Source organism: Notamacropus eugenii, chromosome 7 (assembly GCF_028372415.1).
Source record: "Notamacropus eugenii isolate mMacEug1 chromosome 7, mMacEug1.pri_v2, whole genome shotgun sequence".
NCBI classification, from domain to species: Eukaryota; Metazoa; Chordata; class Mammalia; order Diprotodontia; family Macropodidae; genus Notamacropus; species Notamacropus eugenii.
The window spans coordinates 45,313,039-45,328,410 of record NC_092878.1 but is presented as its reverse complement, the minus strand read 5'-3'; the positions used below and the strand labels follow the sequence as shown (position 1 = coordinate 45,328,410).

The window sequence follows — 15,372 nt, the reverse complement described above, 5'->3', positions numbered from 1 at the left end:
GATTTTATGTGGAGTTCACCTATTTTCAGAATATGAAAAGGAATTGCCTTGAAAATAATCTTTCTTTAAGCTCTTATCCTCTGATGACATTTAGAATAAGGAGTCATAGAATTTTTACAATTCTATTGAGGAAAAAGAAGATCAGAGAGTTAAAATTGGAAGGGACCCTTGTAATGCCAATGTGATACCCACAGCAGCTGCTATGGATATGCATGTGAATTTCCAGGGTAAATTCATAAAATGTAAACTTTCTTCCTCAAAGTGAAATCAAGACATTAATTCAAACAACAGAAAGCCAAATCCATCATAGTAACAAAGAATCCCATACACATTATTAATACAGGGAGGATGGTCATCCCCAAGCCTTCTCTCTGTCAGGCTTCCCCATAAACAAGCTCCCTTAAGGAAAATCACTCCCTCTGTCACTAATGCTAGCTGTTTTTCCTGCTCTGTTTCTCAATTGCAACTCATCCTGAAGTGAATGGGACACAAAATCCCTTGCAATGAGGGGTAAAAGGTCTCTTCTTCAATAACTACTATAACCACTTCCTGCTGAGATTGGATGTAGAACTGTCCCTGCCTCAAGAGGTCCCATTTGAGGGGCAGAGTTCCTTAGCCCATATCCAGACCTTGTTTAATGCCAGGTCCAAGAGTGACATATTATAGTCTTGGACAGAAGGTGACTTCCATCTTAAGCAGTCAGTCATCTACAATTGGAGGACACTAAGGCCTGCAGAAGACAAGTCTAACAAACAAGTTAAAGAAACAAACCAAGGCCAGAAAAAATAAGGAGACAATAACTAGAAGCAAGGTGAATATAACATCAGCTGTGATTCTGGAGTCCATGAATGCACTATCATAGCCTTATTCACTCTAAAATATATGAGTTAAGTGCACAAAGTCACATTTTATATTCAGCTCTGGTCTTTTCATCAAGAATGCTTGAAAGTCCTCTATTTTATTGAATGACAATGTTGTTCCCTGAAGAATTATACTCAGTTTTTCGGGGTAGGTGATTCTTGGTTTTAATCTTAGCTCCTTTGACCTCTGGAATATCATATTCCAAGCCCTCTGAGCCCTTAATGTAGAAGCTGGTAGATCTTGTGTTGTCTTGATTGCATTTCCACAATATTCAAATTGTTCCTTTCTGGCTGCTTAGAATATTTTCTCCTTGACCTGGGAGTGCTGGAATTTGGCTACAATATTCCTGGGAGTTTTCCTTTCGGGATCTTTTACAGGAGGTGATGGGTGGATTCTTTCCATTTCTACCTTAACCCCTGGCTCTAGAATACTAGGGCAATTTTCCTTGATAATTTCCTGAGAGATGATGTCTAGGCTCTTCTTTTGATCAAGTTGTCTCTCCTGGATCTATTTCCAGGTCAGTTGTTTTTCCAATGAGATATTTCACACTGTCTGCTATTTTTCATTCCTTTGATTTTGTTTTATTTATTTTTTTATTTTTCATAAAGTCATCAGCTTCAATCTGCTCCATTTTAATTTTTAAGGAATTATTTTCTTCAGTAAGCTTTTGGACCTCCTTTTCCAACTGGCAAATTCTGCTTTTTAGGGCATTTTTCTTCTCTTTGGCTTTTTGGATCTCTTTTGTCATTTGACTTAGTCTATTTTTTAGTGTTATTATCTTCAGCTTTTTTTATCTTCTTTAGCAAGCAGTTGACTCATTCTTCATGATTTTCTTGCATCACTCTCATTTCTCTTCCCAATTTTTGCTCTCTTGCTTGATTTTCAAAATCCTTTTTGAGCTCTTCCAAGGCCTGAGATCAATTCTTATGTTTTTGGAGGCTTTGGATGGAGGAGCTTTGACTTTGTTGTCTTCTATTTGCATCTTTTTAGTCTTCCTTGTCACCAAAGTAAGGTTCAATAGAGTGTTTCTTTTTCTGGTTTTTGTTCATTTCTCCAGCCATTTACTTGACTTTTGAATTCTTTGTCAAGGTAGTTCTCTGCTTCCAGTGGAAGTGTGAGTGTACTGTCAACCACTTGATTCCCCCACAATCTGTGTGCCTAGAACTCAAGAAACAGTGGTTGCAGCTGCCCCTGCTACTGCTGTGGCTGCCAAGGGTTCCTCTGCCCTCTTTCCCCCTCTACCACCATGGGAATGGGGCCAGACTACTCTACTCTCTCACAATGGGTCCCACAGGTTATTTTTACTGACCTTCCAATGTGTCCTCAGTGTTTTGGGGTCATGAGAGTTTCAGTCCGTCTAATGCCTGCTCAGGTTCCCTCTGTGCCAGTGTGGCTCACACTGCTCTGAGCTCTCCTCTCAGCACAGCATGATAGACACTTCCTGGTGATCTTTCAAGTTTTCTTGGGCTGGGTATTTGCTTCACTTTGTCATTCTGTGGGTTCTGCAGCTCCAGAATTTGTTTAGAGCCATTTTTTACAGGTATTTGACTGGGCTTGGGAGCAGCACTCTAGAAAGTTCATGCTGTTACTCTGCCATCTTAATGACTCTTTCTAACTTGCTCTTCTAAAGGAAAGTTTGGACGCTATACCATAGAAAGTTTCTCATGCAAATCAGCTAACTCCTTTTTCAGCTGAAACTTTTCCTCTGGCAATTTGTCTCTACTTTTGTCCTCTTCTACATATCCCTGCCATTTCTTTCTCCAATACTATTGGTATTCCTTGAAAACATCTTTCTAAGTCTCTGGGTTCTTCCTTCTATAGCTTTGGTTTCCAGATTTCACAAAGTCCTGTGCTTTTTAGTCCATTTTCTCACCAGGGAGAAATAAGATAAATCCTTCCATCCCAGAATACCAATTTCCTTCCTCTAGAGCCTTCCTGTCTCCAAGTAGAGGTTTTCCATTTCTCGATACCATCGTCATCACCATTTTGTAATACCAACATGATATCCACGATAGCCAGTATGGATATACACGTATATTTCCAATGTAAATTTGCAAAAAAATAAGCTTTCTTCCTCCAAGAAAAAACCAAGGTATTTATTCAGGTACCAGAAAGCCAATTCCACCATGGTAACAACAAAGTTTGTACACATTGCCAATAAAGGGAGCATAGCCATCCTCAAGCCTTTCTTGTTAGGACTCCCCACAAACAAGCTCCCTTAAGCAAAATCGCTCCCTCTCTCACTCACACTAGCTGCTCTGTTTTGTTCTGTCTCCTCTCTCAGCTCCACCTCACTCTTTTTCCTGCTGCATCCTCCCTGCTCCATGCATTCAGCAAGCTCCTCCCATCATGGGCTTCATGTAACTAAAGCTGTGGGCTGAGCCAAAGCTCAAAACAGGTCACATTGGAATATTAAGGGGCAGGGAAGATCTTTAAATTCCCTTACCACTACAACCATAGAAGTCAGTTCATCCAACCTCCCAATATTTCAGGTGAGACTATAGATTCTTTCTTTTTAACTCAAGAGCATTTATTGTATTTTCTACTAAGCCTTTGAGTTTAGTGGATGTACTAAATTCTCTAAAACCCTCAGACAGAAGGATAAGCATATATGAACAGCTGGAAGAACTGTAACCAAATGCTAACTGACCAAAGACATATTTTTAGCTGTTTCTTAGTAAAAAAAGAAAAAAAGAAAAGAAAAAGTAAAAGAAAATAGGGAGGAGCAGGGGCTTCAGATTGAATGAGACAAAAATCTCCTAATACATTTCACCTTGGCTAGATTATAACACACTGGAAACAGGACTTCTATAATACGAAGCTCCTACTACAGAATACTGTACACACCTATTTTCCAAACCCTCTGCCCATCCTCCCTAAGACTGCACTTGGATTATTTGTAGCTTGTTGGGCCTCCCAATGGAGAACACCTAGATCTTCTCTTTGATCCAATCTTTGTTGTGGGTTGTTATGTCTGAGTGTCTGCTTACTACACAAGACAGCTAAGATCTGCCAGATCGTCAATGAAATCAAACAACTGACTGATGTCGTATGTGATGGAGGGACTGCTGGGATTCATTTTCTTCAGATGCGCTTCATACATTTTACAAATTCCTTCCACGCATTCATTCACTGATTCATTACCAGCATAAGTTTGGCCTTCTAGCCTCGTAGTAGGTTGTACCAACAAAATGGTATGAGACTTCATTTAAAAATGTAAATTCCTCCCTCCATTTATGACTCAACAAATCATCTCTTGTAACATTATGCTGAGCTCTGCTGCTATAGTCACCACAGGCCCTGCCCATGAGCTGAGCCACAACACTGCTAACAGCCAATCCCTATGAGAAGAACCTGAACTATGGATTCTTGAAGGGATTTACCCAGCGTCTCACAGATCAACTCACTGAGTTCTCTTCCAATTCTGAAATTGTGTGACTCCATAATTCTAATTATGCAACATGTAGGCATGTGTTGTTGTTCAGTCTTTCAGGTGTGACTGACTCTTCATGACCCTATTTGGGGTTTTCTTGGTCATGATACTGGATATTTTGTCATTTTCTTTTCCAGCTCATTTTACAGATAGGAAACAGACAAACAGGGTTAAGTGACTTGCCCAGGGTCACACAGCTAGTAAGTGTTTGAACTCAGATCTTCCTGACTCCTGACTTCTTGACTGCCACTTATAAACATATAGGCATAGTGTCTATACTTATAATCAGTTTTCATATTCATATAAACTAGGACTCAGTGCTATGAAATTAGGTTTTGATAAAGACCAGGTCTTCAACTGAAGAATAAAAAATTAGGGGACAGAGTGAGGGAACATCTTAGCATACTATAGGATTATGGAGATAATTTGTACATTCCATGCATATTATGATTGTTGATGTTCAGTTGTTTTCAGTCATGTCTGACTCTTCATGACCCTATTTGGGGTTTTCTTGGCAAAGATACTGGAGTGATTTGCCATTTCCTTGTCCAGCCAATTTTATACATGAGGAAACTGAGGCAAAAAGACTTAAGTGACTTCCCCAGTAAGTGTCTGAGGCTGGATTTGAACTAAGGAAGATGAGTCTTTCTGACTTCAGGCCTAGCAATCTACCCAGTGAGCCACCTAACTGCCCTTACATGTTGTGAACTGACTTACAACAAAAACTGAGGGTAAGTGATATCCTCATTAGCAGTGTGGTCATATCAAAATTTAAATACTTTTGACATACAAATAACAAGTAATAGAACCAGGATTTGAAAGTCCTTTAACTCCAGATGCGACATTCTTTCCATAGCCAAGGAGTTAAAACTAAGTGGATTCAAAACAAATCCTTAAGAATTCAACATTTTTGACAAAATTCATATTTATAATGGTCTCAGTTGTATAGCAGGCAGAAGAAATAAAACATACTAGACTATAAAGAATGTCCTTCAAAGAAGAGTTTTGTGGTTGCTTGACTTTGTATTCAATAACTCAGAGTTCTTAGGGAATTTTATATATATATATATATATATAGTATATAATAATCTAATTATCCCTAGGAAAATGCAGATAGCTTAGTATAGTGAAAAAAGCACTGAATCAAAGGACCCAGGTTTAAATCCTACCTGTGTCACCTTTGGGTAGGTCACTTGTTCCTTCCAGGCCTTGGTTTCCTTATCTGCACAGTGAGGGAGTTAAATTAGGTTACCTTCAAGATTCCTTATACCTCTAACCCTAGGGTTTTATGATTCTCGTGGCAAGAGTGTGCTAGAGCCAACTCATACCCCAGAAAACCAATGGTTAAATTTTGCTGTGAGCTTTTACATGTCAGAATTTGGCAAACTACAAATCAGGTCATAGTTCATTGTTGTGTTGACTGTCTGGATTTAAGAAAGGGATGAAGAAAATGTTGATAATATAAATTGAATTTAAGAGTCTGTGGTATGCTGTGGAAAGACTCAATTGTTAAACAGTTATCAGCATACCACTCCCTACTAATAGGTACCTACCATTTGATAAATAGCATGATCTGGCCTAAAGAAAAAGTGGGTAAGATGACATTTGCATATATGATGCCAGTTTGGTATGCTTGGTCACATGGTTCTTCTTGATTGGCATATGTTTGAATGAAATAGTGACTGTTAAGAAAGTTGCTTGAGAAGATGGCGTAGTAGAAAGACGCACATACACATAGCTCCGAACCCACAACCCATAGAACAACTACAAAGAAGTAACTCACGGCGAATTCTGCACCCAGAGGCCACAGAACATTGGAGCGAGGGAGATTTCTGTTCCGGAGAGACCTGCAAACCTCTCGTAAAAGGTCCTTCGTGCTGCGGACTGGGCGCCGGGACTGGGAGCTGAGTACAGCCCTGCCGTGGCCGCGGCACCGAGAGGAACAGATCCGAGCGGGCTTCAGGGACGGGATCTCCAGCGGCCGCACAAGTACCTCCACCCCCAGGTGACGGGGGTCGGTGAGAGAGTCCCTTTGGCGGGTTGAGGGGGGAGTGGGGTGCCCCCATGGCTCGGGCCCCCTCAGGAGACAGAAGCTGAGGGGCAGTGGCAGACAAGGGCTCTCCAAGCAGGCAGGAGCCTGGATCCATTGTTGAAGGTCTGTGCATAAACTCCCTGAGGGAACTGAGCCTGAGAGGCAGCCCTGCCCTTACCTGAGCATCTGAATTTAATCTCACACTGAATAGCAGCCCTGCCCCCGCCCAAAGCCCTGAGGCTGGAAGCAGCATTTGAATCTCAGACCCCAAACACTGGCTGGGAGGATCAGGAGGTGAGGTGGGTGTGAGGAAAATATTCAGAGGTCAAGTCACTGGCTGGGAGAATGCCCAGAAAAGGGAAAAGAAATAAGACTATAGAAGGTTACTTTCTTGGTGAACAGGCATTTCCTCCCTTCCTTTCTGATGAGGAAGAACAATGCTTACCATCAGGCAAAGACACAGAAATCAAGGCTTCTGTGTCCCAGCCCACTCAATGGGCTCAGGCCATGGAAGACCTCAAAAAGAATTTTGAAAATCAAGTTAGAGAGGTGGAGGAAAAGCTGGGAAGAGAAATGAGAGACATGAAGTCAAAGCATGAACAGCAAATCAGCTCCCTGCTAAAGTAGACCCAAAAAAATGTTGAAGAAAATAACACCTTGAAAACTAGCCTAACTCAATTGGCAAAAGAGGTTCAAAAAGCCAATGAGGAGAAGAATGCTTTCAAAAGCAGAATTAGCCAAATGGAAAAGGAGATTCAAAAGCTCACTGAAGAAAATAGTTCTTTCAAAATTAGAATGGCACAGATGGAGGCTAAGGACTTTATGAGAAAGCAAGAAATCACAGAACAAAGCCAGAGGAATGGAAAAATGGAAGATAATGTGAAATATCTCATTGGAAAAACAACTGACCTTGAAAATAGATCCAGGAGAGACAATTTAAAAATTATGGGACTACCTGAAAGCCATGATCAAAAGAAGAGCCTAGACATCATCTTTCATGAAATTATCAAGGAAAACTGCCCTGAGATTCTAGAACCAGAGGGCAAAATAAATATTCAAGGAATCCACAGAACACCGCATGAAAGAGATCCAAAAAGAGAAACTCCTAGGAACATTGTGGCCAAATTCCAGTACTCCCAGGTGAAAGAGAAAATATTGCAAGCAGCTAGAAAGAAACAATTCAAGTATTGTGGAAATACAATCAGGATAACACAAGATCTAGCAGCTTCTACATTAAGGGATCAAAGGGCATGGAATAGGATATTCCAGAAGTCAAAGGAACTAGGACTAAAACCAAGAATCACCTACCCAGCAAAACTGAGTATAATACTTAAGGGGAAAAATTGGTCTTTCAATGAAATACAGGATTTTCAAGCATTCTTGATGAAAAGACCAGAGCTGAAAAGAAAATTTGACTTCCAAACACAAGAATGAAGAGAACCATGAAAAGGTGAACAGCAAAGAGAAGTCATAAGGGACTTACTAAAGTTGAACTGTTTACATTCCTACATGGAAAGACAATATTTGTAACTCTTGAAACATTTCAGTATCTGGGTACTGGGTGGGATTATACACACACACATGCACACACGTACACACACACAGAGACAGAGTGCACAGAGTGAATTGAAGAGGATGGGATCATATCTTAAAAAAAAAATGAAATCAAGCAGTGAGAGAGAAAGATATTGGGAGGAGAAAGGGAGAATTGAATGGGGCAAATTATCTCTCATAAAAGAGGCAAGCAAAAGACTCATTAGTGGAGGGATAAAGAGGGGAGGTGAGAGAAAAACATGAAGTCTACTCTCATCACATTCCACTAAAGGAAAGAATAAAATGCCTACTCATTTTGGTATGAAAACCTATCTTACAATACAGGAAAGTGGAGGATAAGGGGATAAGCAGAGTGGGGGAGGATGATAGAAGGGAGGGCATGGGGAGGAGAGTGCAATTTGAGGTCAACACTCATGGGGAGGGATAGGATCAAAAGAGAATAGAAGTAATGGGGGACAGGATAGGATGGAAGGAAATATAGTTAGTCCTGTACAACACAACTATTATGGAAGTCATTTGCAAAACTACACAGATTTGGCCTATATTGAATTGCTTGCGTTCCAAAGGGAAGGGGTGGAGAGGGAGGGAGCTAAAGAAGTTGGAACTCAAAGTGTTAGGATCAACTGTAATGTTCTTACCACTAGGAAATAAGAAATACAGGTAAAGGGGTATAGAAAGCTATCTGGCCCTACAGGACAAAAGAGAAGACAGAGATAAGGGCAGAGAGGGATGATAGAAGAGAGAGCAGATTGGTCATAGGGGCAATTAGAATGCTTGGCGTTTGGGGGGGGAGGGGAGAAAAGGGGAGAAAATTTGTAACCCAAAATTTTGTGAAAATGAATGTTAAAAGCTAAATAAAAAAAAAAATGAAGAAAAAAAAAAGAAAGTTGCTTGAATGACAGAGACTAGAACTTTTGAGTTTTATTTAATTTTTAAGTAGTTTTATTTGGTATCAGAATTTTATTCACAACATTGGATTCAGGGGCCTAAACCTTCTAGTAATTCTGTATTCCTTTTAAATGTATTCCAAGTGTAAGAAGATTAGATAAACAAGCAACCATATGAATAATTAGTTTTTTACTAGCTCTGTCATTGACTTAGAATATGAAATTTAAAAATATTCTTAGATTTCATCTAATTCAATCATCTCATATTACAAATGAGAAACTGAGTACCAGAGAAGGGTAGTGACTTGATAAAGAAACCAACGTAGGTAGCAGCTAGATTTGAACTTTGGGTTTTTGGTACTGGATCAAAGGCTTTTTCAATTTCTTCAATGCTTTGTGTTCATATTTTATTACCCAAATTTCTCCACCTCCAATAGGAAGATAATAATTTTTCCTCTATCTACCTCACTGGAATGTTGAAGACTCAGTGGCATATTTTATATATAAAATCATTTTGTTCTATAGAGAAGAAAGGTATCATCTAGAGTTCAAGGTATGGTTATAGGCAGTTCTCAACTTACAAATGAGTTGTGTTCTACAAGTTCATTCACAAATCTGTTGTTTGGAATATGGAATGCATTTTCCCACAGAAATAATATTATACATTGCAGTTCAGATCCCTGACTAGTTCACAATAGCCCATGATGTAGCTGAAATAAAATACATTTGAAATGAAAAATAATAGAAAACTGTGTAGTTGCAATGCTAGGAATGAAAACAGAAAACCCACAAAATTACCTAGAGAGTAGTTTATCTTTAAACCTGCCTGGAATGCTCATGCATGAGGGAAAGTGGGGTTAATTGAAAGAGGAAAGGAAGGTAGATGAAGACTTTTATGAACCACCTAAGGGAGTTTCTGGGCATTTTCAAGATCTTTGCAGACCAATGTCACTTCTTTATGATGCCTCATTTCCTTTTGAGACATGTCTTTCTTTTATCCTAATATCTTGTGTATTATGTATACAACTCTTACAATTATTGGAGTTGTTTGGGGTTCATAAATAATATAAAGAGAAAGAGGAAGAAATACAGGAGAGGATAAAGAAGACTGAGGAAGATTTTTCTGTGGTAACTGCCCAAGAGTTGGATGAGAAAGGGAAAAAAATAGGAGTTTAAAAAGATATATGCACATGTGTAGAGATTGTGTAGGGGTCCAATTATTTAAGCACTGAGGAGTGAAAGACAAAGGCACATGGGGTACACATTGTTTGAATGATCTTGCTGAGGGAGAAGAAAGGGGAAGATAGGGGAAGAGCTATGAAATCAGATATTTTCTTAGGATAGTACCTAAGTGGTATCGAGTTAGATTGGCTTCTTTCTGGAGTTTTTTTTTTAATATAATTTATTCATTTTCAGTTTTCAACATTCACTTCCACAAGATTTTAAATTCCAAATTTTTTTCCCATCTCTCTCCCTCCCCTCCTCAGGACAGTGTGTACCCCATCCACCCCTTAACCTAGTCTGTCCTCCCTTCTATCACCCCACTCTTCTTCTTCCCTTCCCCTCCCCTCCATTTTCCTGTAGGGTAAGATAGATTTCTATACCCCATTGCTTGTACCACTTATTTCTCAGTTTCATGCAAAAACAATTTTTACCATTCATTTTTAAAGCTTTGAGTTCCACTTTTTCTCCCTTTCTCCCTCCCCACCCACCCTCATTGAGAAAGCAAACGATTTGATATAGGTCATGCATGTGTGGCCATGCAAAACACTTCCATAACAGTCATGTTGCAAAAGACTAACCACATTTCCCTCCATCCTGTCCTACCCTCCACTTATTCTGTTCTCTCCCTTGACCTGTCTCCCCACAATGGTGTTTGCTTCTGATTACCATTCCTCTCAATCTTCTGTCCCTTCTATTTTCCTCCCTCTCCTATCCCTTTCCCCCCTGCCTTCCTGCAGGGTAACATAGATTTCCATACCCAATTGAATGTGTGTTATTTCCTCCTTAAGCCAAATCTGATGAGAGTAAGGCTCACTTATTCCTTTTCACATTCCCCCTCTTCCCCTCCATTGTGAAAGCTCTTTCTTGCCTCTTTTATGTGAGATGTTTTATTACATTCTACCTCTCTTTCTCTTTCTCCCATTACATTCCTCTCAAAACTTAATTTTATTTTTTTAGGTATCTTCCCTTCATATTCAGCTCACCCTGTATCCTCTGTCTCTCTCTCTCTATACATACATGCATACATACACACACATATAGATAAATACATACATATGCCTACACATATATAATATACACATATAAATATATATGTATATGTGTGTATATGTGAGTGTTTGTGTGTGTGTGTGTGTGTGTGTATATATATATATATATACACATATATATGTTACCTTTAACTACCTTAATACTGAGAAAGGTCTCATGAGTTATAAATATTATCTTTCCACATAGAAATGTAAAAAGTTCAACTTTAACAAGACCCTTATGGCTTCTCTTTCCTATTTACTTTTTCATGTTTCTCTTGATTCTTGTATTTGAAATTCAGATTTTCTATTCAACTCTGGTCTTTTCAACAGAAATGCCTGGAAGCCTTCTACTTCATTGAAATTCCATTTTTTCCCCTGAAGTATTCTACTCAGTTTTGCTGGATAGGTGATTTGCTGCACAGGTTTTAATCCTAGCTCCTTTGACCTCTGGAATATTATATTCCAAGCCCTCTGATCCCTTAATGTAGAAGTTGCTAAATCCTGTGTTATCCTGATTGTGTTGTTTCTGAATTGTTTCTTTCTGGCTGCTTGTAATATTTTTTCCTTGACCTGGGAACTTTGGAATTTCACTACAACATTTCTAGGATTTTTCCTTTTGGGATCTATTTCAGGAGGCAATTAGTGGATTCTTTCCATTTCTATTTTACCCTCTGGTTCTAGAATATCAGGGAAGTTTTCCTTGATAATTCCTTGAAAGATGATATGTAGACTCATTTCTTATCAAGGTTTTCAGGTAGACCAATAATTTTAAAATTATCTTTTCTGGATCTATTTTCTAGGTCAGTTGTTTTTCCAATGAGATATTTCACACTGTCTTCTATTTTTTCATTCATTTTTATAATTTTTTGATTTCTCATAAAATCATTAGCTTTCATTTGCTCCATTCTAATTTTGAAGGAATTTTTTTTAGGAATTATTTTTTTCATTGAGCTTTTGGACCTACTTTTCCATTTGACCAATTATACTTTTTAAGATATTCTTCTCTTCATTGATTTTTTGGACCTCTTTGCCATTTGGATTAGTCTATTTTTAAAAGTGCTATTTTCTTCAGTATTTTATTTCTTTTCTCAATTTTTCCTCTATTTCTCTCACTTGATTTTCAAAATCCTTTTTGAGCTTTGACCTTGCTGTCTTCCTCTGGTAGAATGCTTTGATCTTCCTCCAGTTATATGCTTTGACCTTCTTCATTGAAAGAAAATATCTTTTGACCAAGAAAGTAACTTTCTTTAGTCTTATTTCCACTCTCCACCCTCTCCTTTTGATCATTTTCCCAGCCAATCACCTGACGTCTTGCTTCTTTTTAAGTGGAGAGTGCATTGTCCCAAGTTTCAGGGGCTTTGTGCAGTTGCTTTCAGAGATATCTCCAGGAACCTGTCAATTCTCAGCTTCTCCAAAATGGTATGATAAAAGTAGAGGTGTTTACTCCTCCCTGGGCCTGCACTCTTGTCTGTGAGCAACCACAAGCCCTCTTTTTTATCCTGGATCTGTAGCTAAGATTCCCTCTCCATAGCTGCCACCAGCTCTGCTTAATCAGCACTCCTTTCTGCAGAGCCACCACCCAGGACTGGGATCCAGATCAGTTTCCACTGTCTTTATGCTGAGAGCTCCAGAAGCAGCCCACAGCTGGAACAGAAGCTGCTGCTGCCCTGGGGCAGGGACTGGGACTGGGACTGGAGCACATTCCTCTCTCCCCCGGGTGAGAGAGCTTTCCCACTGACCTTTCAAGCTGTCTTGTGGGTTGAGATATCTGGAAACTGCAGTGCAGTGATTCAGTGCTCTGAAGTCTGCTTCAGTCCCATCTGTGCCAGTGTGGTACAATCTGGGCTGCACTATGCTCTGAGTCTAGTGCCATAGACCCCTCCTGTTGCCTTTCAGATTGTCTTGGGATAGAAATCTGTTTCACTCTGTCATCTTGTAGCTTCTGCTGCTCTAGAATTTGCTCAGAATCACTTTTCACAAGTATTTTGAGGGGTTTGGGTGGAGAACTCAGGCAGGTCTCTGTTTCTACTCCATCATGTTGGCTCTGTCCCTTTCTCCCTGGAGTTTGAAGAGGAAAGGGAAGGGAGAGAGAATGACTGAGAAAGGAGAGGAAAGGAAAGAAAACAATAGAAAAATATGTTTGCACTATGAAATATTCACAAGTCAGATGTTTATCTCTACATTCAGACACCTTTAGATTTCATGTTCAGTCATGTACATAGAGACAGAAAGTGCTTCCTTTCTCTTGATAGAGATGTTGGAGATTATAGATAGAGAATGTTGGAGGCTTTACATCAGTTTATTATTTGTAACACTTTGTAATCATTAGAATGTAAGGTTCATTATTCTCCGGTGAGTGTGTATTTGGAAATGAGAGGGATGTGAAAACAAAAGATACTAGGTCAATATTCAGCTTGCTCTTGATTAGTGAGAATAATGGTTCTCCTGAAATGGTCTCACGTATTTGAATTCACACTATTTGAAGTTATAATTATGTAAATTATCGTAATTGGTTCCAACCTAATGGAAACATGCAGTGCAAATTCAAATATTGTAATAATTCAAATAAGATTTGCAAATACCTCAGGGCATTTAGTATTCATACTTATCAAGACCTAGCTGTATTTCTTAAAATATTCTACACCTATTACTTCTCCTTCATGACCACCTTGTTATTCCTCAACTCCTGTCAATCTAGCTTCTACTACCACCATTCTTTGAAAATGATTTTCTCAAATGTAGCTTATTTCCTTCGTTGTTATCAACTCCAAAGACTGCTTCTCAGTTGTCAGCATCCTTGATTTCTGTGCAGATCATTCCACCACTGATATGATTCTGCCCTCCTATATATATGTATACACACACACACACACACACACACACACACCTCTCTTGGCTCTGTTTTCTTCATTGATTTCACTACCTGACTCCTTAATATTGGTTTTTTTTAATCAAAATTCTTTTCTTTGGGTCACATAATCATAAATCATTTCAGAATTGGTAGATGCCTTAGAAAACACCTAGTTAAAAACACTTTAGGAAACACCTAGTTATTCTTGTACAAGAATGCACTGTACAATTTACAGAGTAAGCAATCATGTAGCTTATAGCTAAACATCTCCAAAAGGGGCAAAGGGGAGAATTTACTGTCTCATTTATTTGAACAGTTCTAATTGTTCATAATTCTTTTCTTTCTGGCACATTATATGGGCATGCATTTATATTTTCTCTCACTATACTCTCTCCCTTGTCAATTTTTTCTCACCCTTATGCCTTTAACCCTTATTTCTGTACAGGTGACTCCCAATCTATTTGTCTAGCTCTAAACATTATGCTATTTTTTCAAATGTATATCTCAAAATACTCACATTTCATCATTATCATCATCCTCATCATCATTAACACAATAATAGCCAACATTTGTACAGTTAGCCCTTCCACATCATGAGGGTTAGGGGTGTGGCACCGTCCCTACCCCTCGCATCCTGTGATCTATAAAAATCTGCATAAAATTTTTTTGCCCTCCCTTCATATCAGAGAAGAAGTCTGAATTATTATGGCATTAAAAGATAGAATATGTTAATATTATACAATACCATACATCTATTTTATGCATTTCTGACTTTCTAAACTTTTTCTGTGTCATCTGTGTCTTCAGCAAAACAACCCCCAAATTTCAATATGATTTTTATGCCAACCTATAATATAGAGAAACTGCAATGGGAAAAGTCATGATGTGGAAAGAATAACTATATAGTGCTTTAAGGTTTGCAAAGTACCTTACAAATATGATCTTATTTGCCATCACAAAGCCCTGAGAGGTAGATGATAAAATTCTCCATTGATAAGAAAACTGAGGCAGATAGAGGCCAAATGATTTGTCCTGGAGCTTATAGTTAATAAGTATCTGAGGTAGATTTTGTATTTAGGTTTTCCTGACTACTGATACAGTAATCCATCCAGTACACCACATATGTTCATCTTTACTTGCATATCTGAACAACATCGTGATTTCAACATGCGCCCAAAATAATTGGTCACCTATTTTCCCCAAATTGATCAACCTCATCTGACTTTCTTAGTTTTGTCAGAGGTACCACAATTTGAATCCTTAGTGTTGTTATCCACTTCTCATTCCTCACCTCATCTCCACCTCATAGATAATCAGTTGTCATATCTTAATAATTCTGCAAGATGCTATCCAGATCCTCCTTTTGATTATGCCATTCAGGTAGTCCAATGATTCTGACATTATCTTTCTTGGATCTACTTTTCATGTCAGTTGTCTTTCCAATGAAGTATTTTACATTTTCTTCTATTTATTCATTCCTTCGATTTGTTTGATTAATT

General features: G+C 38.7%; 1 pseudogene; it reads right to left on the bottom strand.

Moving 5' to 3' along the window:
• LOC140514662 (THO complex subunit 3 pseudogene) overlaps positions 1-15,372 on the bottom strand; it is a 32,601-nt pseudogene that overhangs the window by 16,585 nt on the left and 644 nt on the right.